The sequence below is a fragment of the Dasypus novemcinctus genome, chromosome 4 (assembly GCF_030445035.2).
Source record: "Dasypus novemcinctus isolate mDasNov1 chromosome 4, mDasNov1.1.hap2, whole genome shotgun sequence".
NCBI classification, from domain to species: Eukaryota; Metazoa; Chordata; class Mammalia; order Cingulata; family Dasypodidae; genus Dasypus; species Dasypus novemcinctus.
In genome coordinates, this window is record NC_080676.1 from 136,734,083 (window position 1) to 136,760,725 (window position 26,643).

Here is a 26,643-nt window from a genome sequence, read left to right on the forward strand (position 1 = left end):
TGGAAACTACATTTCTGACAAAAGATTAATATTCAGTATATAAAGAATTCCTTCAACCTAACAACAGAAAGAAAAACAACCCAATTAAAAATGGGCATAAGTCTTGAGCAAACATCTCTCCAAAGAAGATGTACAAATGGTCAGAAAGCATGAGCAAAGATGCTCAAAATCATTAGCCATCTGGGAAATGCAAATCAATGCCACAATGATATACCTATTTCACATCCACTAAAATAGCTCCTATCATAAACAAAGCAAACAAACAAACAAAAAACAGAAAATAAGCAAGTATTGAATAGAAAGCAGAGAAAGAGGAATGCTCATTCATTGCTGGTGGAAATGTAAAATGTTGCAGCTACTGTAGAAGACAGTTTGGAAGTTACTTAGAAAGCTAAGTATAGAACTTTACCATACAACCCAGCAATCCTACTACTATGTATACATTTCAGAGAATTGAAAGCAGCAACCCCAACAGCCAGATCACTTCAGCTAAACAGAGTTCTCCCTCTCTGTTTTCCCTTCTTTTCTTTTGTATTTACTAATATTCCTTCTTTTCCTGCAATTTAGCCTTTCAATTTTCCCCTCCTATTTTCATCTCTTTCCTATGTTATACCTTTGTGAAGTCAGTACAGCTAATTTGTTTTTGGTACTCTACTGATTCTAAGAACTTACGTACAAGACATCCTAGTAAGGATAAGATATTAGTGACATTAGTGATTAGATGAGAGTGTATGTATTCCATGGTGGTCAGGTAAAATTCAAGCTGGAAAACTATAGAAAACAAAAACAGAAATTTTATAGATAAGGAAAACAAAACCAAATTAGAGAAGAGGCAGGTTCAGGAATCAAACTAAAGATTTCCAACTAAATGTTTTCCTCTCCTTCCCTATAACCAATGGTACCTCTCTAACAAGTGGACTCATTTTAATTTATGCTAACATGAACTTTCTTGTGGTATGTAATAATAGAAAATGTTTTTATACCTATACAGTGTTTCATATGTGCCACAGGGTTCTGTCAAATAAATATGTATTTATCAGTTAGGTACTGTTATTAATTCTATTTTATACACAGGGAAACTGAGGCATGGGGAGGGTAATATCCTGTATGAAAGCAGATAATCTAGTACCACAGTGTGTAGCCATGTGGAGAGTACTGAGTAAAGGAGAACTGAGGTCCATTATTCAAGCAATTTAGAGAACCAGGGGCAGATCTGTAAGACAGACTTTATTTCTTATTTCCTCTACATGAGAACTTAACCTCACATACTTACTTTCCAGACTCGTTATCTAAGTCAAGAGAAAAGGGTGAGAAGACACTAAGTCGAGTTGCCTAGAGGAAACAAATATTGATTTGTGAAATTGTTACTTAATTCCAAATGTTAATTCTAAAGAAAATTAAAGATGGGAAATGTGCATATAAAACAATGCAAATAGCTGCTACTGTAATTTTCAAACACTATTCTTTGAAAACGAAGCCAACAGGACAGTGATTTTCAGAGACCCAACAAAGAAATTTAGGTTTTAGTCAATTTATAAACAAAAGAATTAATTTGAAAAATCCTTCACTCCCACATCAACCTCATCTCTTAAAGGAGTATTATTGTTATTTACTGGAATAAGAATATCAGCATCCCTAACACAGAAAAGTAAATTAAAAATCCCACAGATTCTTTTTTTTTGTCAAGATTCATAAAGCAAGTTTGCATTCAAATGAAAGTAGAGAGTAGAGCTCACTGACCTTGACTCAGTGAAAACTTTGAAAAGGTACAGAAGCTTTTATTTTTTAAAAAAGAGTCATCATAATTCTTTGAATTGCAGGAATTTTCTTTCTGGCAGCCTGCCGAAGCCCTTTCATACCAGTGAAAGTAAGCTGTGAGGCCTACATTTGATGGTATCACTCACAATAAACCTCCTGTGGTATGGAAGTTCATTTCAGATACAGATCTGCAGCTAACTTATCCAAACTTATCTGGTCAGAAAATCTTGCTGTAAATCTTTAAAAACAAGATGACTTGTGAGGTTTTTCGTAATCCTGGATTGTGTCAAGGGATAAAATGTGACATGAACAGTTTTCTCTATGGTTTCTGCTAAGATTTAGAAATAAATAATCAGGGAAATACAAGTCCATATGTGAGCAAGGATACCAAGTCTTCCCAGAGTACATAAATGTAAAAGGGATTAAATGCTGAGTACTTAGAGAAGTTATGATTTATTAACCCAAGGAATTTCTGCACATATCAAATTCATTATACCTACTTTTAGGAATTAAATAACAAAATAGAAAGAATTCAAATCCATTATATATTTTTTTAAAATCAAAATCTGCTCTAGATAAGTTGAATAAAATGTGAATACAATTCTTAAAAGAGTCACCTGATCCTTCTAGTGACCTAGTAGTGTGTCCTTGATCAACAATTCTAAGTAGAAAGATGTTAGTTTTCAAGGCTATTACTGGAGCAAGAAATTTTCAATAAAGTGGATTTATTTTGCTCTGTTTTTTCTTTTGTATAACACTCACTGAACACAATACATTTTTCAAGAAGATATCAATGGAGATATATAACAAGGCTTAGGTATTTCAGGATGATGTAATAATTGGCCAGAAAGAACATGTCTAAGTTCTTTTGAGATACTTTTAAATGCTTTAAAAATAGTCTTGATAATATATCAAGCATCCCCTCCTCCACAGTGAAGCAGAAATTTCTAGCTCCTACTTTCAGCTCTTAGATTTATTATACACTCATGAAGAAGTCATCCTCTTCCTGTCACTCTCTTCTTGAGAGATTTTGGGCAAAACATAAGTCTCTCTTGACAGTTTAGCCATCTATAAAATGAGGGGGTTTGATCAGATTCTTTCTGTGTCTGGTAACTGTAATATATGATCTGCATTATTTCTACAGTATTTCCTTCAGTTTTTCCTACTGTCATGGAGCATTTACTACATGCTAGGCTATTTCATATTATCTATTAGACACAATACAACCCTAAACTGTTTTAAAATCCTTTTTTTTTTAGAATAGAATACTGAGGCACAATAAGCTTAATGACTTGCCCAGCCTCATGCAGATAATTAAAGATAGAATAGCAATGTGACTTATTTAAATAAAAATCTTGTATTCTTTCACTGACTATACCCTGTACAAGTATATATTGTACAAAATATTTGAAATTTTAAATGTCATATGTGATTGTAAGTGTGTTAATTACATCAAATATACTTGAGGAATTTAAAAGATCTTGTGTATATCTATTAAGAAGTTATAATATTGGCTTAAAGAGAAAATAGAAGTCAAAGCCTGGCTCTGATAAGTCAAGGAGAAGTAATAGACAAGAAAACAACTGCTTCTAAAGCACAGAGGTTTACTTTTGAAAGTCTTTATTTCCTTGTACTAAAACCTTGGTTTACATATAGATTCCACAAATGCAATAAATAGTTTAATAATTATTTCCTTAATTAAATAGTATGCATGATCATAGTAAAAAATATACAATGCAAAATAGATCACAGAAAAGAAGGAATTTATCAATATTTTTTTCAATACAGTTACTTTTACAATAATGGTAACCAATAAAATATCTAAAAACTCAGTGGCTTAAATTAAAATCATACATTTTGTTCATTTATCTGCAGGCTAGCCAGGGTGCGGCTACTCAAGGCTGAGCAGTGATGTGCTTGGTTATAAGCTATAGAATTGGATCTGGGTTTGCTTCATATGTCTGTCATCCCTCTTGACACATTAGGTTAGGAAACACATGTTCTTTCCATGGTGATGGTAGAAGCACAAAAGAGTAGGCAGAAACATTAATTTCCTCTTCTTAGATATGTGGCTCAGAAAGTAGGCATCATCCTTTCCACCCACATTCTCTTAAGCAAAGCCAGGCCAAGTCCTACATAAGTGGGATGTGAAATAAAATATGCCTCACATGGGAGAAACTAAAGTTATCTGTAATAAGAGGTCTTAGCTTTTCATAAAATAATAGAGAAAATAGTTTTTTACCATACTGTAAGTAAAGACTAAAGTACTAAAAATAAAGTTCATTTAATATGTTATAAACTGCAATGGAAGTGTTTAGAAAGTGTATAAAAATTAAGAGATAAGCATCTATATTGTCAAACTCTCTTGTGCATTCAATCCAGGCCCCCAGTATCCTGCATATCGAGTTATTGGCTAGGTCAGTCACTGCAACCCATAAAATAATAGAGGTGTCTACAACATCTCTGGACATTTTCCTGAAGTGGATGGAAAGTATGTTGCAGTTTCAGACTCTTGTAGCAGCCAATGATGATGACTCGATATGGTCAGATTTAAAATGGACATTGCCTCTAGACTTGACTCTCTTTCATAGTACTGAAGGAAACAGTGGATTAGGTGGGTAGAATGCTGGAGCTTCCCTCCAAGGACCAACAGTGCTGCAGCAGGCTGGCTGTGTGAAGGACATACCAAGTGGAGCAATAATTACCAGGATAATGTGAGTAGAACTTAAATAAGTACAAATGGCATTAGAGACTGCTTCCATGGAGAGACAACATATATGCTATCGCAAACCTGAAACTTAGATCAATTAATTGCAGCTCAAAGAGAAACTGCTGTACCTATATGCATGATAAATATATCTCTTCTATTATAAATCATATGAAAAAGAATATTGAACATATTAGTAGTCTTGATAAACTTAATTTTCTAAGTTTGTTTCTTTCAAAATCAACATCTTCCAGAATAAGGTATTAGTCATGCACGTATCTCATCCAGTTCCAACCATGAAGCCAGACCCACCTTCCCTCCATCTCAATAGAAGAGCCAGAGATTTTCACACCCCGTCATGCAGGGACAACTGCCCCTAGCCAGCAGGAAAGAGATACAGAAGAATAACCATCACCCTTCAGTTGACCCTTAAGAATAAGGATATGAACTCTCTGAGGGGAAGTTATAGCATGTTAGTATAGGAAACAGGGAAGGTGGCTGGTCAGACTAAAGCCTTTTGAAGACCCTAGTCACAATATCCAGTTTGAAAGTCCCAGGCTCAAAAGAAGTCTTGGATAACTCCAAACAGAAAGGCCTCCCTACGTCCCTGAAAGCTAACAGGAAAAGATAAAAAGGTAACCAATCTAGACAGCAAATAGCTGGGGCTCTACATGCATCTATGTGACCTCTCCTTATGCCTAAACTAGTTTTTGTTGTCACCATAGAAAACTCAGAGAAATTAAAAAGACAAAACTGCATGGTATTAGAACCTGCCTCATAAAACTTCCCTACCTGGTTCTTTGTTATCTATTGATGAAAACATTGCTTGTATAATCTTAGACTAGAACAATCTGCCTTAGACCTTAACTCCTGCAAATTGGACAGCATGGGACACCTTGCCAGCATGGCAGAATATGACTCATTACCAAGCTTGGAATGAGACCTTTTAAGAGCACATACAGCACATTGATAAATTAGCTATTGATCCCCTATCTAACTGGTTTAATTCCCTTTCTTTGTCCTGATGACGTGTCTTTGTAAGTCTACTAGCTTGTGGTGGAGGAGTCTTAGCACTCTGTTGTTGTTGTACTGTTCTGAGATGTGGATGCAATGTGTGTCCTATGGGCAAGGCAGACCGCTACATAGGGGTGGATTGTGGGAGTCCAGTGGGTCACCTCCCTAAGGGAAATTCAGTCCATAGTACCCAGCTGTCTGCATGCCCCAGGACACAATTTAAAATGTAGCAAACCTTCTCACAAGGAAACAATATACAGATGGTATTGTAGACTGTAATTTTCTCCAGGCTGTGCAGTTCCTTCCTACAATAACATCATGAGCCCTCAATAATGGGCTTCATGTGACCCTAAGGGAAACTCTGTTCTGAAATGTTTTTCTTCTGAGACCCTATATAGTGCCCCTTATTTTCCCACCTCTTTGCAGAGTGCAAACTTCATTCTCTTAACTGCCACCTTCAGAAACACTCTCCTCTCTGTAAGTCACAATAAACTTATGCCTGACGTGCCAAGCCCTCTGGTCTTGCAACCTCCCAAACCTTTGCCTTTCAGGAGTGGAGTTATAATAGTTAATACAGAAGGTGTTAGTAAGAACAAAGATCCCTATCACCAAAGCATCTTTTTTTAAAATTTTCAATATAAAGATTATAAATTTAGTGTAGAACAACTTTATCCTATTGAGATTAATGTAGATATAATTTCTAAAGAGATATGTTTGTTTTATTGAGTTCAAGGGAACCATTTTACTGTCTCCATATATAAATCCTTTGATTATAATATAAAAACTTTTAGATTTTATTTCTTTTTCCCTCTTCCATAGGCAAAGCTTGGTAAGTTATTTCAATAGTCTGTTCTCAATTTGGCAAGAAACATCCACATACATTTTAATAGCATCATCTTAAAAAATTTAATAATGAACTTATCCTTCTATAGAAGAAAATGCCATAAATGTTTTAACTTTATTATTGGTACTCAGTTTTAAATATTTGAAGTCATTTGCTTTTGCACTTCCACATTGCAAAGTATAGCATTTCTTCAGTGATTGATTGCTTACATCTGTCTATCTGGCTATCTGGCTATCTAGCTACCCATCATCCATCCATCTATTATCTCTAACCAACACATATATATATATCCATTCCCATGCTTATATATTAATATTAATAGAACTTGGCTTCCTAATATTAATAACCACTTGATATGACTAAAAATTTATTTCTATATGTTGTTATCAATTCACATGTTAAAAGCAGTCATTTTTAACACAGGAAGAAAAGCATTTTAAGAAAAAGGAAAAATTTGTTTAGATGGAGATTGCTGTAAAGTGAAAAATGTGTGTGTTTCCTCCTCCTTTTTTCTAAATAAGTCATATATTATATAGCCAAATATCTTATTTTTGCTTTACCAATCTCTACTAGTATTCATTAAATTGTCCCTCCTCTTACTACTTCTTCAATTTATCATTATTTTGTTCCACAGATCCTTTGCCAGTCAGGTGAAAAACATGTACCTTTTACTAAGTCCACATTATATTGTGTATTTTTGAATAAATATATCACACCTGAACCAAAACATCCCCACAAGAATAATTGTTTTTTGAATTTCAATTCAAGCTCACAGATCCCCTGGTTAAAACCCCCTGACTTAATGTATCACTATTTCATTTAAAAAATAAAATTAGCACTCAATATAAATTCAAATGTGTACTTAAGATTTGTTTTATTGGTGCCAACTGTCAGCACAGTTTTCTTGATTAAAGTAGAAAATTTGTTCATTTGTAAGACATGATCATTTGTTGACCAATTTACAGAAAATCTAATATGTTACTTTGATAATATTTCTTGCATTGAGAAAAGTGAATGAGAGAATTAAATTAAAATAGGAAAGTATTCTTATGACTTATGCATAATGGATAAAATTCACAGTTTATGTCAATCTGTGCTTAAGCTAGATAAACTATTTTTCTATTGATAGGTTTGGCAGGGGGAGGCTATATATCTGTATTTAACCCTGTAGTTTTTCACACTGTCAATGATTCTGTAATTGGTTTTGTTTAAATTTAATATTAATGATATCTAGGTTCATACTAGAGGATCTGCCCAAACATTTACTGTCAGCCCATGATCTATGAGTTTTCCTATGGTGTTCGGGAAGCTTTTTAGTATGTATTTTGAATTCTTGCTTCATAGGTTTATGTGTAAAGACCTTACAATATCTTTACCCTATCACCTAATTATTTTTAGAATGTGTTTATATATACAAGGAACATCATTAGATATTATTTGAAGTTTATCAGTAGCATATGAGGATCTTTATTTAAACTAGATAATATACGTATTAGCAAAAGTGGACATAGATAAAAGGAGCATGTTACAAAGCATGGGAAGAAAAAGAAAATGCGAAGATTGAATGAAATGACATCATATTCAAATATTATATTTTTATTTATAATTATACATTAGCTATAAGTAACACATCATTTAATGTTATAATAGTAGAGATCCATTTTTATTTTAAAGTTATGTTGCAGTTAAGGACAAGAGATATTCAGAAATTTAGCCACATGCCAAAATTTTAAAACATAGCATTATTATCCTAAAGCCAATTTTTATCCCCCCTGTGGAAATTAAAATCTTAACACAGCTTGTAATATTATCCCCATTACCTTTCCTTTTAGCTTGTATTGGTCTCCCACATTATTCATTCATGCAGCATGTAATTTTATTAACAGCTTACTATGTTTTTGGACAGTGTGTTTGGTTTTGAGTATAAATCATGAAAAAATAGAACATAACCCTGCCCTCATAAATGTGATTAATGAAATAAGGGAGATTGGATTTACAACAATTAAAATGATTTAGCAGATTTGCTTTGGGATTCCTTTCTCTACTTTTGACACATAGCACCTAGGACACTTTGGAGAATCATTTTTTCTATTTTATTTCCATTTGTACAGTCATATTTTAGTTTTTTGAAGGTTTTGTATTTTTTGTTTCCATTTTTATTCATTTCTATTCTTACTTGTATTATTTTTCTCTTTACTTCGTTTGCCTTTATCATTTGTTCTTATTTTATGGTATTTGTAAAGTTATATTAATTTTTAAATTTTCTCATTTTTATTATATACATTTTAAAAATATATTTTTACTGAAGTATATCATTCATACACGAACATGCATAAACAGTAAGTGTATAGTAAAGATTGTGGGCTTACAAATAAACATAAATAACATCATACAGAGGTTTCTTGTATCACTCATTTACCAACACTTTGCATTGTTATGAAACATTTGTTACAAACTATGCAAGAACATTGTCAAAATATTACTATTAACTAAAGGCTCTGCCTTATATTTGGTTGTATTTTTCCCCCAACCCACCCTATTTATTTATTTTTTGTTACAGAATTGTGAACTTGCAAAACAATCATACACATGTATAGAATTCCCATGCAACACCTTTTAACCAACATCCTACATCGTGGTGGAACATTTGTTACAGATTATGAGATAATATCACCAGATAACCAACCATGGTAAATAGTGTACATTTGGTACGCTTTTTTCATACACCTCCATTATCAACGCAGTACATCCTTGGCATTGATGCAAGAATATTATAGTATTGCTGTTAACCACAGTTTATAGGTCACACCAATTGTAGTTTTACCATGCTTCTCCACATTCTTACCACCTTGCAATAGTTAGGTGCATTTGCTCCAGCTTACAAAAGGACACTCTTGAATGTGTACCCTCAACCACAATTCTTATCAACCTCTAGGTTCACTGTGTTATTCAGTTTCTAAGTTATACTTCAGCTTTCAGTTGACATTTACTTCAGACTACCCTTTTCAGTCACAACCCCAATTATCAACCAGCTGCTGCTCACTATATCATGCTACCATCAACTCTATCCATTTCCACACTTTTACAGTCAAGTATTTATTCTTCATATTTAGTTCATATTAATGAGACCATGCAATATTGTCTTCTTGTGCCAGACTTACTTCGCTCAGTATAATGTCTTCAAGAGTCATCCATGTTATCATATATGCCCAATTTAATTTCTTCTTACTACAATATAGTATTCCACCACATGTATATACCACATTTTGTTGATCCATTCATTGGTTGATGGACACTGGGTTGTCTCCATCTTTTAGTAATTGTGAATAATGTCGCTATGAACATTGGTGTGCAGATGTCTATTCATGTCACAGTTTTTAGTTTTCATGGATATATTCCTAGTAGAGGAATTGCTGGGTCATATGGCAGTTCTTTATTTAGCTTCCCAAGGAACTGCCAAACTGTCTTCCACAGAGGCTGCACCATTTTACATTCCCACCAACAGTGAAAAAGTGTTCCTATTTCTCCACATCCTCTCCAGCACTTTGTTTTCTGTTTTTTTTTTTTTTTTAGTAATGGCCATTCTATGCAGTGTTAGATGATATATCATTATTGTTTTGATTTGCATTTCCCTAATAGCTAGTCACAGGGAATGTTTTTTTCTTGTCCTTTTTTGGTCATTTGTATGTCCTCTTTGGAGAAATGTCTATTTAAATCTTTCTCCCATTTTTAAATTGGATTGCTTGTTCTTTTATTGTTGAATTGTACAACCCTTTATATAGAATGGAAATCATTTTCTCCCATTGAGTGGGCTGCCTTTTCACCTTCTTGATGAAGTCCTTTGAATCACAGAAGAATTTAAGTTTGAGGAGATCCCATTTATTCATGTTTTTTTCATTGCTTGTGCTTTCAGTGTAAGGTTTAAGAATTTACCACCTACCACCAGGTCTTGAAGATGTTTCCTTATATTTTCTTCTAGGGTTTTTATGGTACTTACTTTTATATTCCTGTCTTTATCCATTTTGAGTTCATTTTTGTATAAGGTGTGAGATAGGGGTCTTCTTTCTTTCTTTTGTCTATGGATATCCATTCTCCCAACACCATTTGTTGAGTAGAGTGTTCTGTCCCAGGTGGGTGGGTTTGTCAAAAATCACTTGGCCATAGATGTGAAGGCCTATTTCTGAACCATTAATACATTTCCATTGGTCTGTGTGTCTACTTTTATGCAAATACCATGCTATTTTTACCACTGTAGCTAGGCAATATGATTTAAAGTCTGGAAGTGAGAGTCCTTCAACTTCACTTTTCCTTTTTAAGATGTTTCTGGCTATTTGGGGCTGCTAGCTCTTCCAGATAAATTTGATAATTGTTATTTCCATTTGTTTAAAAACTGGTGGTGGAATTTTTATTGGGATTGCACTGATTTTGTATATCAATATCAGTGTCGGTAGAACAGACATCTTAATGATATTTAGTCTTCCAATCCATGAGCATGAAATGTTCTTCCAATTATTCAGGTCTTTTAAACTTTCTTTTAACAGTCCATTATAGTTTTCCAAATACATGTAATTTACATCCTTGGTTAAGTTTATTCCTAAATATTTGATTATTTTAGTTGCTATTATAAATGGAATTTTTTTCCTGACTTCCTCTTCTGATTGCACATTACAATTATATAGAAACACTACTGATTTTGCACATTACTTTTATATCCTAACACTCTACTGAAATTGTTTATTAGCTCTAACAACTTTGTTGGAGATTTTTCAGGAATTCCTAGATATGGGATCACATCATCATATCATCTGCTAATAGTGAAAGTTTTATTTCTTCCTTTCCAGTTTCAATGCTTTTTATTTATTTTTCTTGCCTGATAATTCTAGCTAGAACCTCTAGCACTACATTAAGCAACAGTGATGACAATGGGCTTTCTTGTTTTGTCCTTGATCTCAATGAGAAAGCTTTCAGTCTTTCACCCTTGAGTACAATGCTAGCTGTGTTTTTTTTTCATATATGGCACTTATCATGTTGACAAAGTTTCCTTCAATTCTTATCTTTTGTAGTATTTCTTAGTTTTTATTAAGAAAGGATGCTGTATTTTGTCAAATGCCTTTTCTGCGTCAATTGATAAGAACATGTGATTATTCTTCTTTGATTTATTAATGTGGACTCTTATGTTGATTGATTTGCTTTCGTTGAACCACCCTTGCATGCCTGGTATAAAACCCACTTAATGATAATGAATAATTCTTTTAATATGTTGTTCAATTCAATTAGCAAATATTTTATTGAGGATTTTTGCATCTGTATTCATTGGAGAAATGGGTCTGCAATTTTCCTTTTTCATAATTTCTTTATCTGGCTTTGGTATTAGGGTGATATTGACTTTATAGAATGAGTTTGGTAGCATTCATTCTTGTTCAATTTTTTGGAAAAGCTAAGTAAGATTGGTATTAAATTTTCTTTGAATGCTTGCTAGGACTTCCCTATGTAACTGCCTGGTCCTGGGCTTTGCATGTGGGGAGCTGTTTGATGACTGTTTCAATCTCTTACTTGTGTTTGTTTATTGAGGTCTTCTATTTCTTCTAAAGGTAGTGTCAGTTGTTTGTATATTCCTAGGAATTTTTCCATTTCATCCTCATTGTCTAGTTTTTGGCATAAAGTTGTTCATAGTATCCTCTTATGATCTCTCATTTCTATCGAGTCAGTGTAATGTCCCCATTTTCATTTTTTATTTCATTTACTTGCATCTTTTCTCTTTTTTTCTTAGTCAGTCTAGCCAAGAGTTAATCGATTTTGTTAAACTTCTTGAAGAACCAACTTTTGGTTTTGTTAATTCTCTCTATTGTTTTTCGGTTCTCAATTTCAGTAATTTTTACTCTGATCTTAGTTTATTCATTCTTTCTACTTGCCTTGGGATTAGTTTGCTGTTCTTTTCCTAGTTCCTCCAGCTATGTGTTAGGTCATTGATTTTAGCTCTTTTTTTCTTTTTTAATTTAAGCATTGAGTGCTACAAATTTTTTTCTCAACACTGTCTTTGTTGCATCCCATAGGTTCTGATATGTTTTATTCTCATTGAAATTCATATTGAGATATTTATTGATTTCTCTTGAAATTTCTTCTTTGGGCCACTGATTATTTAAGAGCATACTGTTTAATCTCCATATAGATTTAAATTTTACCATTTTCTGCTGCTTACTGATTTCCAACATTATTCCAATTTGATCAGAGAAAGTGCTTTGTATAATTTTAATTTTGTTGAATTTACTGAGATCTGCTTTGTGACCCAAATTATGGTCTATCCTGGAGAAAGATCCATGAGCACTTGAAAAGAATGTATGTCCTGCTGTTTTGGGGTGCAATGTTCTGTACATAATTAAATTTAGTCCATTCATCACATTGTTCAAACTCTCTGTTTCTTTATTGATCCTCTGCCCAGATGTTCTATTCAATGCTGAGAATGGTGTACCAAAATCTCCAACTATTATTTTAGAGATAATAGTTTTGCCAGTGTTTGCCCATGTGTCTAGGGCAATCCTGGTTAGGTGGATATATATATATGACTATTATTTCTTCTGGTGAATCATCCCTTTTATTAATATGTAATGTCCTTCTTTGTCTCTAATAACAGTTTTTCTCTTAAAGTTTGCATCATCTGATATAAGTATAGCTACTGCAGCTTTCTTGTTTGATTACTGCATGTATAGAATATCTTTTTCCAACATTTCACTTTCAATCTATTGTTATTCTTGGTTCTAAGGTGGGTCTCTTGGAGACATATAGATGGCTCATATTTTCTTATCCCTTCCACCAGTCTGCATCTATTGATTGAGGAGTTTAATCCATTGCCATTCAATGTTATTACTGTAAAGGCAGTCCTTATTTCATGCATTTCGATTTTTAAAAATATTTTATTATTTATTTTTTCCCTCACCTTTCATTGTCTGTTTTTTGTGTCCATTTGCTGTGTGTTCTTCTGTGTCTGCTTGTATTCTCATTAGGCAGCTCTGGAAACTGATCCTGGGACCCTCCAGAGTGAGAGAAAGGTGCTCATTCTTTTGTGCCACCTCAGCTTCCTCATCTTCTGTGCCTCATTATCGCTCCTCTGTGTCACTTTTTGTTGCATCATCTTACTGTGCCAGCTCTCCACATGGATCAGCACTCCTGCACAGGGCAACACTCTGCAGAGGTCAGCATTCTGTGGGGGCCAGCTTACCTTCACCACAAGGCACTGCCTATTGAACCCTGGGCCTCCTATGTGGTAGATAGGAACCAAATTGCTTTAGCTACATCTGCTTCCCCATACAGTTTGATCTTTGCATTTTATCTGCCATTTTATTTTTGTGTCTTAGTTACTGTTAGTGATAAAGTCATCATTTCTAGACTCTCTTCCAAGCCTGTCTCTTCTGTCTTCTCTTTTCAGGCTGTAACACTTCCTTTAGTATTTCCTGCAAATCTGATCTTCTTGTTATAAAGTCTCTCCATTTCTGTTTATCTGTGAATATTCTAAACTCACCCTAGTTTTCAAAAAATCTTGTCTGATATAAAATTCTAGGCTGGCAGATTTTCTCTTGCATTTTCTTAAATACATCATACCACTGCCTTCTTCCCTCCATGGTTTCTGATGAGAAATAGGCAATTAATCTTATTCAGTATCCTTTATATGTTATGAATTGCTTTTCTCTTGCTGCTCTCAGAATCCTTGTCTTCAGCATTTGGCATTTTGATTAGTATGTGTCTCAAAATTGGTCAATTTGGATTTATTCAGATGGGAGTATGTTGTACTTCTTCAACATGGATATCTATGTACTTCCATAGAGTTGGGAAATTTTCCACCATTATTTCTTCAAATATTCCTTTTGCCCCTTTTCCCTTCTCTTTTCCTTTGGGGATACCATGACACGCATGTTTGCACATCTCTTGCTGTCATTTACTTCCCTGAGACACTGTTCATTTTTTTATCATTCTTTTCTTTATCTGTTCTTTTGTATGTTCACTTTCAGAGGTCATGTCTTCAGGTTTATTGATACTTTCTTCTGCTTCCTCAAATCTTGCTGTTATATGCTTCCAGTATATTTTAAATTTCATTTATTGCATGTTTCATTTCCATAAAGCCCGCTATTTTTTCTATGTATTCTTTCAAAGTCTTCTTTGTGTTCTGCTCTGTCTTCTTAATATCCTTAATCTCTTTAGCCATCTCATTGAGTTTATTAAGGAGATTCATTTGAAAATCTATGATTAGTTGTCTCAACTCCTTTATGCCATCTGCAGGCTTATCTTGTTCCTTTCACTAGGCCATATCTTCCTGTTCTCGGTATGCATTGTAATTTTTTGTTGGTTTTTTTTGCATCTGCTTACTAGATGCATTTATTCTGGCTGCAGTTTCTCCCTTTAGTTTAGGGCCTTCTTGTCTTTTCTCCCTTGCTTGTTGTGTAGTAGGGGGCAAGGATGTAGTTGGTGCTGTAGCTATGGATGCTGAAGCTGCCCACATTATCCCAGGTATTAATGAAACTTCTCCCACCTTTCTTTTCTATCAGGGGTAGGGAAAAAGCTGTAGCCATGCATAAGAATCCAAATTGGGCAGGACAAGACTAGTTTTCCCAGAGAAACTGGTAAAGCTTCACACCTCTTCCTCCCCTACCTTGGACAGGGATGGTGCCATAGTTGTGGGCAATTATCTATGCCCTGTGGGTTCAAATGACCACACTTGCCTAGGTAAACTGATGTAGCTCTAGACCCCCTCACTGCAAAGCATGGGAATGGACCCTCTGAAATGCCCACCAATCTAATCTGTGTGAGCCAAATATGCCTTCACTTTCCCTGAGAAACTGAGGGATTACTGTCACTTCTGCCCTTTAGGGGATGGGAACAGAACCACCAATACCCAACAGTTCAGTCCCTGTAGGCTGAAAGTACCTGCTGCCATAGCCCAGAAAGGCTGAGGAAGCACCATTCCCCTCATATCCTATTGGGTGGCAGGGATGGTTCTACAGGCACTGAACAGTTCAGTCTCTTTAGGCCAAGATTACCCACCATTGCCCTGAGAGACTAAGGAAACACTGGCCCCCTGTTATCCTATTAGGGCACGGGGTTGGATCCACAGTCTCCACCAGTCCAGTCCATGCAGGCCAAAAGTTTCTGCCCTTGCCCACAAAAACTTTGGAAACAACAGCCTCTCCTTTCCTATTGGAGAGTGAGGGTGTATCCACAGGCATCCACCAGTCCAGGCTCTGTGGGCTAAAACACCTGCAGTTATAGGAGAGGCTGGGCAAACACAGTCCATCTCTTGTCCTATTGGGGATGGGAGTGGAAACACAGGTGCCCAATGGTCAGGTTTGTGCAGGCCAAAACTGCCCCCTAAAGTTGCCCTAAGAGGCTGAGGGAACACAAGCCCCCTATCCTGTAGGGAGACAGAAGTGGGGATGGATTCAAAGGTACCCAACAAACCAGTTTGTGTGGGTTGAAAACTTGTGCCATTGTCTGGAGAGGCCAAGGATACCCAGCACCTGTCCTATCTTATTGGGTGCAGGCATGCAGCCCAAGGTGACTAACTGTTCAGTCTGTGCCAGTGGAGAGCACTTGCAGTTGCCTGGAGGGCCTGGTACGGGTCCCACCAGCTTTCTCTCTGCTGGATGTGTGCCTGAAGCCCATGCTAGGGCTGCAGTCTGATCTTGGTGGAAAAAAGTCAGTCCCTAGCTTCACTGGATTTTCAGTCAGTGAGCCTTCCCCTCATGCCAAAAGTGGAGTCAAAATGGTGGCTCCAGACTATTTCCCACTTGGATCGGCTGAAATTTTAGCTGTTTCAAGGATTACACCTTACCCAGCCAAGGCCACCAAATCAGTAGCTGAGGTCGGTGGTCAATGGTTTCTTCCTCCACTGTTTATGGGAAATGGAGCTTCTAACTTCAACCATGGAATAACTCCTGAGGTGGCTTGCGCTGCTAGAGTAGAATGGATACTGGCCTCTGCAGCGTGGCTTGAAGTTTCCCAGAGAGGTGGTGCATGTCCTCCCAGCTTCCTCCCTGCTGGAGGTAGGGCTGGGGTTTAGGTTAGACTCGCAGTCTAATCTGGGTGAAAAGAAGCTACCAGCACTGTGATTTTCAATCAGGCTGGCTTCCCCTTATGGCAGGGATTGTGTCAAAATGGTGGTTACTGGCCTCCTTCTGTCCTGGACAGCCTCACAATTTGGCTTTTCCTAGGAATATACTTTAGCCTGCTGGATTTACTAATCAGTAGCTGAAGTCAGTGCCTCACCATATCTTCCTTCCCCATTTTTTAGGAAATGAAGCTTCCAACTCCAGACACGAATAGCTCCTGTGGTGGCTTGCACCATGAACACTGACCTCCATGGTGTGCAGGGCTCTGCTCATGAATCTTCTCTGCAGATGGGCAATCTTCTCCTTCCACACTTTCAAGGACGTTGCTGGATACTCTTCTGGTCTCCTGCAGCTACCCAAATAGGTGTTTTAGGTGGCTCTGGGTGATTACTAACTGCCCTGTAGCAAGAGGTGACTCTAGTAGAGCCTAACTCTGTTGCCTTCGTTTCCCTTATTACACACATTTTAAATGATAATTCATACTACCATGCTAGCTGAATCTGTAAGCATTAACATGGTTTATTTTTGTGTTTTCAATTGTAAGCATGTCATATTTTAATAAATTTAACTTTCTTTGATTCATGTATCTTCAAAGAGTGTTTTTCAATTTTAGTTTCTAATTTTAACTTCCAATTGCACATATTGATTTGCAATTCTCTTCTGATTTCTAATTGTATTGATTTTTGGTAAAGGCAAATGATCTTTATTATATCCATTCATTGAGGTTTGGATACTCCCTTAATTACTCTGATATCTAGTCACTTTTGAGTACATTTTTAAAGGTGTGCTTGAAAACAATGTGAATTATCTAATTTTGGGGAATGGGTTTTATACACACATAAACACATGTAAGAAAGTTTCTTAATTGCATTTTAAAAATTCTCCATAGGCTTGACTGAAATTTTACAATATGTGTTGTAACTGTTCCACTATTATCGTGCTATGGGTTTATTGATTGTGCTCTGTTAATTGGAATGTATAACCAAATGCATGATATTTGAGATTTAATTTTTCTCCGCTGTCCTACTGCTTCTCTTTGAAAGCTTTATCTTTGCTCAAAATTTTAATTCTTTTACTTATTCTAATGCAGATTCCATTATTAAGTCATCACTCATTCTACATTCCTGTGTTCCCAGATTTTTTACTTTGGCTTTCCTCCCAGCCACAATTTCATCTCTCTGTTTTACATTACTCACATTAGGGATGTTTCAGTAAAAAACAAATCTGCCATAAGGCCCCAATCCTGTAGTCACTCTATCATATTTGCTTCTAAAAAGTGTTCTACTTGGCAGATCCAAACAGTTCCACTTTCACCTAGGGTTCAGGCCATTTGTAACATAGAGAGAAGACAAAGATCCATAAGAAATATTTTATCTTGTTTTCTTATTGAACAATTTATATCACACTCAAAATAACTATGCAATCTAACATTTAATTGCCTTTCAAATGTTCACAATCATAGTTACCTAATATTAGCAATTATTGATTGCAGAAAGGTAGTCAAATTAGGACATTTTTGTCAATATTTTCTGTCCTTTCCTGAATTTGGAAAATTTCCTTAACATTCTCTTGTCCAGGGAACCAAATGAGGTTATCTTCACTTTTTCTCTAGTTGAATTGTTTTATCTCTATAATATCTTTAAATAGAAGATATAAATGTCTTATTTCAACTGAAATATTCAATGTGAATATATACTTTTAATTTCAATTATGGAAAAATTATGTTTCCAATTCTTGTTCCATTTGTTATAGAATGATAAATGTCTTTTTCTGTTTAATTTGAAGTCTTTTAGACAGTTCTTTACAAAATTTCTTGACAGAAATCAAAGCCGTTTTCCAAGTCAATATGAATAATTCCTGAGGCTTTTCTTTTGTCAAACTGATATTCTCATTTTCATTATTAATTTTGTTTCAAACCACTAAATGTTTTCCCCAAAGATATCTTTCTTTTTATTTCCTTTTATGTGCAAAATTCCTACCCATGCTATGCTCTTAATTTTCTTTAACATTGTAAAATAAAAGAAATATGCTGTAAAATTTCCTCCATCATTCTCTGAATTCTGCTGTTAACTGCTTCAAAGTGGTAAGCAAAGCTATGCAACTCTTCCTAGGTGGTTTCTCATTCAATCAATCAATGAATTGGCCTTTCAGTCCCACCTGTCTTCTCCCTTTCTCCTTCCTTACTTCCCTTTCTTTTATCTTCTTCCTAAATCAACTTTATCAGAGTTCTGTACTAAGGCTAACTTAGCATGGGTGGACTCAGCTAATGATAACAAAATTAATGGATTGAATTATTTACTTGTTTATTCGTTTTCATAAATCCCTTGGTAGAAGTGTTGAGTACCAAAGCAGTTTTCAGGTATTACTGAGTTGTTAAGAATAACATTGCATTCAATTGAATTTTAACTTTACTAACAACTATTTAATTTAACTTTGTAACATGATCAACATTTATATTAATATTTTAAAGTCATGGAAAGTAGGAAGCAGAGATAATTTTGACCAAAAGGGGACATAGAAGACTTTCATCTTCTAGCTATCCCTTTCCAATTGTAAATTCTTTGCTTCTCATAAATATGCACTCATGTTTCTTAAGTCTGACATAAACAGTATTCAGTGATAAACTCTTAATAAAATTATGCTAAACAAAATGTACAAATATACCTTCATATACATATGAATTTAACTAACATTACTCTTGTGAATGCTCTTCCATATGCAAAAACATATTTGTTAGGTAGATACATAAGAATACATAAGGTGCCCTCAGTGATTTATATATCCTAGTATTCATGCCATCTTGTAATCCCTGCCCCTTGAATATGGGCTGAATCTAATGGCCTGTTTCTAATCAGTAGAATGCAGCAAAGATAAAGAGATGTGCTTTCCATCATTAAGTCAAAAAAGATTGTGGACTCTTGTGCATTATATTATTTTATCCAGAAATTCATAGTCAAATATTTTGTTGCACCATTTCTGTGATCATGTAGTCCCTGCTCTAATTAATTTATTATTCTACTAGTTTGAATAGATAAAAAGAAGAGGGATGCTAGAAGTATTTGTTTACTTCTTCTACTAGAAGGAGCACTCGAAGCTTGTTCAACCATTCCCAGGCATGAATCTTTTCTGGGTCCATGGTGATTTGAAACAGTACATATCCCAGAAAAGCATGCTCTTAAATTGAATGCATTATTATGAATGTAGATCCATCATAAATAGGACCTTTTTAATAAGGCTAGTACAGTTAAGGTATGACACACCTCATTTAGGATGGAACTTAATCCTCTTACTGGAGTACTTTATAAAAGAATGAAATTCAGACAAAGAGAAAGAAAGGCACAGAAACAAGAAACTGAAATCAACAAAACCAGAAGAGGAGGGAGAAACCATTTAATGCTATCATGTGCCATGCCATGTAGCAGAGGAGCCAACAACCACTGGCAGCTGATCTTCAGAAAGAAAGCACATTTTCCTAGATTCTAACCATAAGCAAATAAATTCTCATTGCTTAATCTGAAACATTTCATGATAACTTGCCTTCAGCAGCTTAGGAATCTAAACTAGATTTTGGTACCAGGAAGGTGTGGTTCTCCTATTAAAAATATCAAAATTGTAGAAATAGCTTTAGAATTGGGTAATAGGTAGAGGTTAGAAGAATTGTGAGCCATTTGATAGAAAAAGCTCAGATTGCTTTAAAGAGATTTTTGGTAGAAATATAGATGCTAAAGCCACTTTCAATGAGGACTTACACAGAAATGATGAATGTGTTATTGGAAAGTGGAAGAAAGGTGATCCTTGTTTTAAAGTGGCAAAATTGGGTTCTGATGTCAGAAGCAAGGCAGAGTTTGAAAGCAATGAGCTTGAACACATAGCTGAAAGATTTCTAAGATAAGTTTGGAAAGTGCAGCCTGGTTTCTCCTTGCAGCTGATAGTAAAATGTGAGAGGAAAGGGATAACCTGAGAACTGAACTACTGAGCATAAAAAAACTAGAAATTAATGGTTTGGAAAATTCTGAGCTTCTGAAAAATGAGTCCTTGGAGAATAGTGTTCCATGTGAGGGGTTAACTAAATGGAACTGGTCAGCCATTTCAGGGCAAGTCAGGACTGGAGGTCCAGTTAATCAGGAAAGATATGTGGAAATTCCTACTGTCTGATTGTTTGGACCCATGTGTACAGCACGCATTATCAACAAGCATATTGTGATACCTGGTTGAATAGAACCACTTTGAGCCTAGACTAAAAGGGACATATAAAGGACAGATTGAAGGAAAAATCACTTTGAGGGCAGAACCATGGAAACTGAGGTCTGAATTGAAGATATCTTCTTGGGCAAAGAGATCAGCCCCACACGTCTGTGTGAAATGGATGAGTCTGACCCAGAGCTTTGAGAATGTAGGTCCTCCAACCCATTGCTCAGGAAGAGGGCTACCACCCCAGTGTTCCCAAGGGTGGAAGACTGTTCCCTGGGGATTGTGGAGAGTCTGGCCACCATCTCAGTGTTCTCAGAAGGTGGAGCCTTCACCTCAGTGTTTGGGGAGAGCATGGTCCCTGCACAGGCACAAGGTTGGTGTTCTCATTTCATCAGGCCAAAGGACAAATCTTCATTTTATGGATGACTCTCATATCTTGACATCTAATGGTGTATGCCCAACAATGTTTTGGAATTGTTTGGATATATGACCCCTGTCTTTTTCCTTCCATTTTCTACCTATGGGAATGAAAATGTTTATCCTATACCTGTCCTTCCATTATCTATTTTTTATTTCTCTGAGAAGGAAGATTTATTACAACTGACCTGGCCTAGTGGACTCCTGTTCAAAAAGCTGAGCCCAGAGTAGGGGCTTTAGGTTAAGCAGATAACTTGTTCTCTAGTTTTCACAGGTCCACAGATGAGGGTGGGTGGGAATTGTGTCTCTGGGAAGGCTATGCCTATAACCAATTTTCATTAGTCTTTGTACTTAGCATTGTTACTGAAATGACAAGGCTTTTGAGACATCATAATGGAATGAATGTATTTTGCATGTAGAAAGAACATGTCTTTTGTGGTCCACAGGTGACTTGTGATGGTTTGAAGTTGTTTTCACCCCAAAAACATTTTCTCGAAGTTAATTCATTCCCATTGTAAGTAGGACTTTTTGGTAAGGTTACTTCAATTAAGGTGTGACCCACCTCATTCAGGATATGTTTTAATCCTTTTAACAGACTCCTTTATGCAAGAATGAAATTAAGGCAAAGATAGAGAAAGCCAGGGAAGCAAGAAGATGAAATCAATGAATCCTGGAAGAGAAGGGAGACACCAGCAAATATTGCTGTGTGCCTTACCACATGGCAAAGGAGCCAAGGATTGCCAGCAACTGGTGTTTGGAAAGAAAGCATTGCTCTGATGATGCCTTAATTTGGACATTTACCCAGACTTTTACGTGAGTGAATAAATTCCCATTGTTTAAATTGAACCATTTCATGATCATTTATTTTAAGCACCTACAAAACTAAAATATAGGTCAACAGTCCTTTGGTAGGGTGAGAAAGATATCATAGAAACAAGGTTTTTGAAATGTAAATTCTCAGAATGTTTCTCTGATTTTCCTGCAGGGAACTAAAGTAATTTTCTCAGTATGCTCTGGGTAAAGGAAAATACTTAGACACGTAATGATCTTTAAAGTAGTGGCTCTCTACTATGATTAATTCCAGGGGTTTCAAGTCTACTAGTCAGAATAGAAATCATAAATAGCTTGTTGACCCATGTCTGCTTCATGGTAGATAGTGTGATCCCAAATCACAGTAATCTCCTGGTTATTTTCTTTAGTACAGAAAATACTTGGAGTAGAAAATTCTGCAATAGGAAAAATCCTCACTGTGGCTCTCTGACTCTTGGAGTAGACTTATAACTATCAAATTTCACTGAATTTAATTTCTTGCTATTATAAACAAACAAACAATTTTCTATTGTGGTGGTGACAGCAAGAGGGAGGGTGAATACAGAGATTAGTAATTCCATTAAATATTTGAAATACACAAATTATGCTTTCATATTTCCTCTTCTTTTAAATTGCCAGTTTGAGCTATACAGAAAATTATTGGGTTTTGGAGAATGTAATAAATTATCTTAAACTTGTTCAGGTATTAAAATCACATTACAGTGCTGATACCTGATATTATGAAAACTTCCCATCAGAAATAGTCTGTTTACACTGGAAAGAACAAGATAGAGGCATGACCCCTTTGTCTCAGGGTTCTGTCAATATTGCTGGCCCTATGCTGTGATTTGCTTAAGGAATCCCTGACCAACTCACTTTTCCTATACTCTCACATGTCATAGCATTCAGAAGTTCAAAAATATGGCAGAAATTACAGTGTGGAGAAGTTGCCGATAAAGTGTAAGTGTGTATCTTTCTGTAGTGGGATGCCAGCAGAAATGTTCTGAACAATTTAGTTTTGTTCTCTACTGGCTAACTTTTTTTGGTTCCTGCCCAATTTCAGTCTGGTTCTTCAGTTGCTATAATTTGCTTCTCTCTCTCTCTCTCTCTCTCTCTCTCTCTCTCTCTCTCTCTCTCTCTCTCTCTCTCTCTCTCTCTCTCTCATTCACAGGTGGCACAAAGGAATGGGGAATAATGTTCTCTCTCTTCCTCACACTTATCTTTTATCTTCTTTTACTTGGCTCTTGTCTATCATTTCCATGTTATTTTTGTTAGATCTCCTTCTCTCTTGCTACTTAAGACAATTGCTCTTGCACTCTTCCACCTGAATCCTATATTCTTGCATCTTCCACCTGAATCCTACATTACACAGTCAAAATTTTCAATCCTTTATGCACATGTCTCTGTTTCATTGAGGTCACACTACCTATAATGACTATTGCTACCCAAATATTGCCTGCTCCATCTCTACTTGAAGTACATTTCTCTTCAAGTAAATAGATTCCCTATAGCACAAGGCCCATTGGTCTAATTTTTTTAATCCCCACCTTGCTGCTTTTTGTGTGCTGTCTGTTCTCTGTGTCCATCCACTGTGCATTCTTCTGTGTCTGTATTTATTTTTTTATTTATTTCCCCTCCCCGCCTTGCAGCTTGCTTGCTGTCTGGTCTCTGTGTCCATTTGCTGTGTATTCTGTGTTTTTTATTCTTGTCTCCCCTTTTTATTGCGCCACCTTGCTGAGTCAGCTCTCTGTTGAGCTTGTGGGCTAGTAGCATTCCGCAGTGCTTGGGCACCAGGCGGCACTTTCAGCACGCAGGCTGGCAGCTATCTGCAGCATGTGGGTGAGCCTGCCTGCACAAGTAGGTCCCAGGACCTGAACCCAGGGCCTCCCACGTGGCAGATGGGAGCCCATCTGATTGAGCCAAAGCTGCTTTCCCCATGGGTCTAATTTTAAATAAATGAATAGTCTTTTTGATACAACTTATTTTACTGTCATTAATATTTCATTTATCTGCTCCCGTTTATTGCAAAAGTTCTGTAAAAGTGGTTTACTTTCATATCTAAGTGCGTTTATTCCCATTCTTTATAAACGTACTCTAATTAAAGTTTTAACCCCTACCATTCCACAGAAACTGCCTTGTCATGATTCATAGTAACCTCCAGTTCGTTAAATATTTTGTGCAATTCTAGTCCTCACTTTGATTTTTTCAGCCATTTTGATCTTCCCTCTTGCCACACTTTCTTCTCATGCCTTCCAGAACCCTGTACTCACTTGTTTTTCCTCTCATTTGTCATGTTCCTCCTTTCCAGGTTTCTCTGTGGTTTCCTAATTATTTCCCAAACCTCTGAACTTTGTCCCAGACTTTGTATTTGCACCTCCTATGGTGCTTCAATCTGGAATCTGATTACATAGCTTTAGTTGTCATTTTTATGTTAATGACTTCCAAATTTATAACTGCAGACCATACTCCTCTCCAAATAATATAGCCTGTGCATAAATTCAAACTTACTTTATATCCAAATATGCCTAGAAAGTCAATTGAGAAGTATAAACTCTATAGGCTTTGAATATTCATGGAGGATGTAAGCCAAATGTGTCAAGCCCACCTGGAATGTGGGGCGTTCATACTAAAAGCCTACTTAGAATGTGGGGAATATATGCTAAGTCAAGCTTACCTGGAAGAAATAACCTATTTAATACTCAGATAAAGCAATTTAAGAAACTAACAAAAAGTCATTTTGCATACAAGCACTGTTTGACTCCCCACTCTCATTTCCTCTGTGTAAAAGGGACCCAAAAATTCTATTCAGGGCTTGTTTTTATTAGGACAGGAGTCCGCTGAGTCCAGCTGGTCAAAATAAACCATCTTTCTTCTCAGAGTTCTTGTGTCCTGGCCTTTAGGTGTACTACATACACCTGACTTCTCCGCTACTACACAAATTCCAGATGTGTTGATCCAAATTACTATTGTATCCCAGACTTTGTATTTGTATCTCATATGGTGCTTCAATCTGGGATCCGGTTGCATAACTTTAGTTATCATTTATATGCTAATGACTTCCAAATTTATAACTACAGACTATACCCCTCACCAAACTCCAGATGTGTAGATCCGAATTGCTATTGGGCATCTTTACTTAGACGCCTAATTAACACCTCAAACTCACCATGTTCAAAAGCAAACTCCTGATCTTCTTTATCACAACTCCAAATCTGTTCTGCTCTTGGTCTTCTAATCATTCTTGACCTCACTCTATCAAATCCTACATCCAAGTTGTCAATAAATATGGTTGGATGTACCTAGTTGTACTAAAACATCTCCAGAATCCAACACTGTCTCTCCACTCCACTACTATCATCCTGATACTTGAATTTTCTGAAATTAACTTCTGTCACTGTTCCTAATCTATACTTCTTTCCTTCCAATCCCTAAAGTCTATTCTCAAAAAGAGCAGCCAGAAAGAACTTTATAAAATGTCAAGCAGATCTTATGCTGTGCCTGCTTAACACTTTTCTGTGACTTCCCATTTCCTTAAGAATAAGAGTGAAGATTCTATGACAGTCTACAAGGCCCTTCATCATCCAAATCACCACTACTTCACTCACTTCTCTTCTCACTTCTGTCCCCCACTATCACCAATATTAATCACATTGACTTCCTTGTTATGCCTTGACCATGGCAACAGATTTCCAATTCAGGATATTTACTGTCTATCCTCTTAACATGACTCACTTGCTCAAATCCCTCTACCTTTTAAGTACATGTTGCCCTCTCTGTGTGCCCCTATCTATAATAACCAGGCCCAACCCAATATTAACTGTGCTACTTCTCTAATTTGTTTCCTTAGCAATGATTACCATCTGTCATACAATGTATCTCATTTATTTTGTTTATTTTCTATTTTCTTCTACAAGAATTAAAACTGTATGAGATTAAATTTTATTTATTGTCCCATTTAAAACTGTACCTAGCATAAATTCAACAAATTTTTGGAACAAATGATTGAAGTTTAGCATCTTTGAAATGAAAAAATATATATACATGAATTGTACAATGGTAATGTAGTAACATCATATAGATATATATATAGAGAGAAAATAGAGTAAAAATATCACTGATTTAAAATCATACTTGATTATTGAACAATATGACAATTTATAAAAATCCTGTTATGAAATTTTAGTCTGTATCTTGTAAAGATCAAAATAAGATTTAATAGTAGCAATATAGCATAACAGTTTTTTGAAGTCTTTAAATATGTATGCTTCTTTATTTCCTGGTGTTCAACTATCCTGCCTTTCTCCCTCTGTTGAAAACCTATGGAGTACTAAGCATTTTCCTAAAGTTAGAGGTAAGATTTTCTATTTTATGTATCAGTGCCAGTCCTAGTTGCTACGGGATATATTTCAAGTATAAGCAAGAGACTATGTGTTTTCTTACTGAAAAACTGCATTTGCTTTTTTGAAAATGGAATTTTTCTCAGATATAATGAACCAATTTTGAATATCCTGCTTAGCTACAACTTGGAAGACACATACTTATTACTCTTCTGTGAAAACAAGAAGCAAAAACATACAGAGCATACAAAATTGTTGTGGCAAACTACTTTCTCATTATTCTTTTAACTCTTTAAGGAATGATTCCCTGTGGTTAAATAGAAAATGTGAATATACAAACCCAGTAAGATTCAGTAAGATGCAAAAGTGATTCTTGCATACAGTATTTGTCTCTGTAAGCTTTCAAAATAACTGACGATATTACCAGCATTGCTTTATAATCTTGTCTTTTGCTGGGTTTTCTTTAGG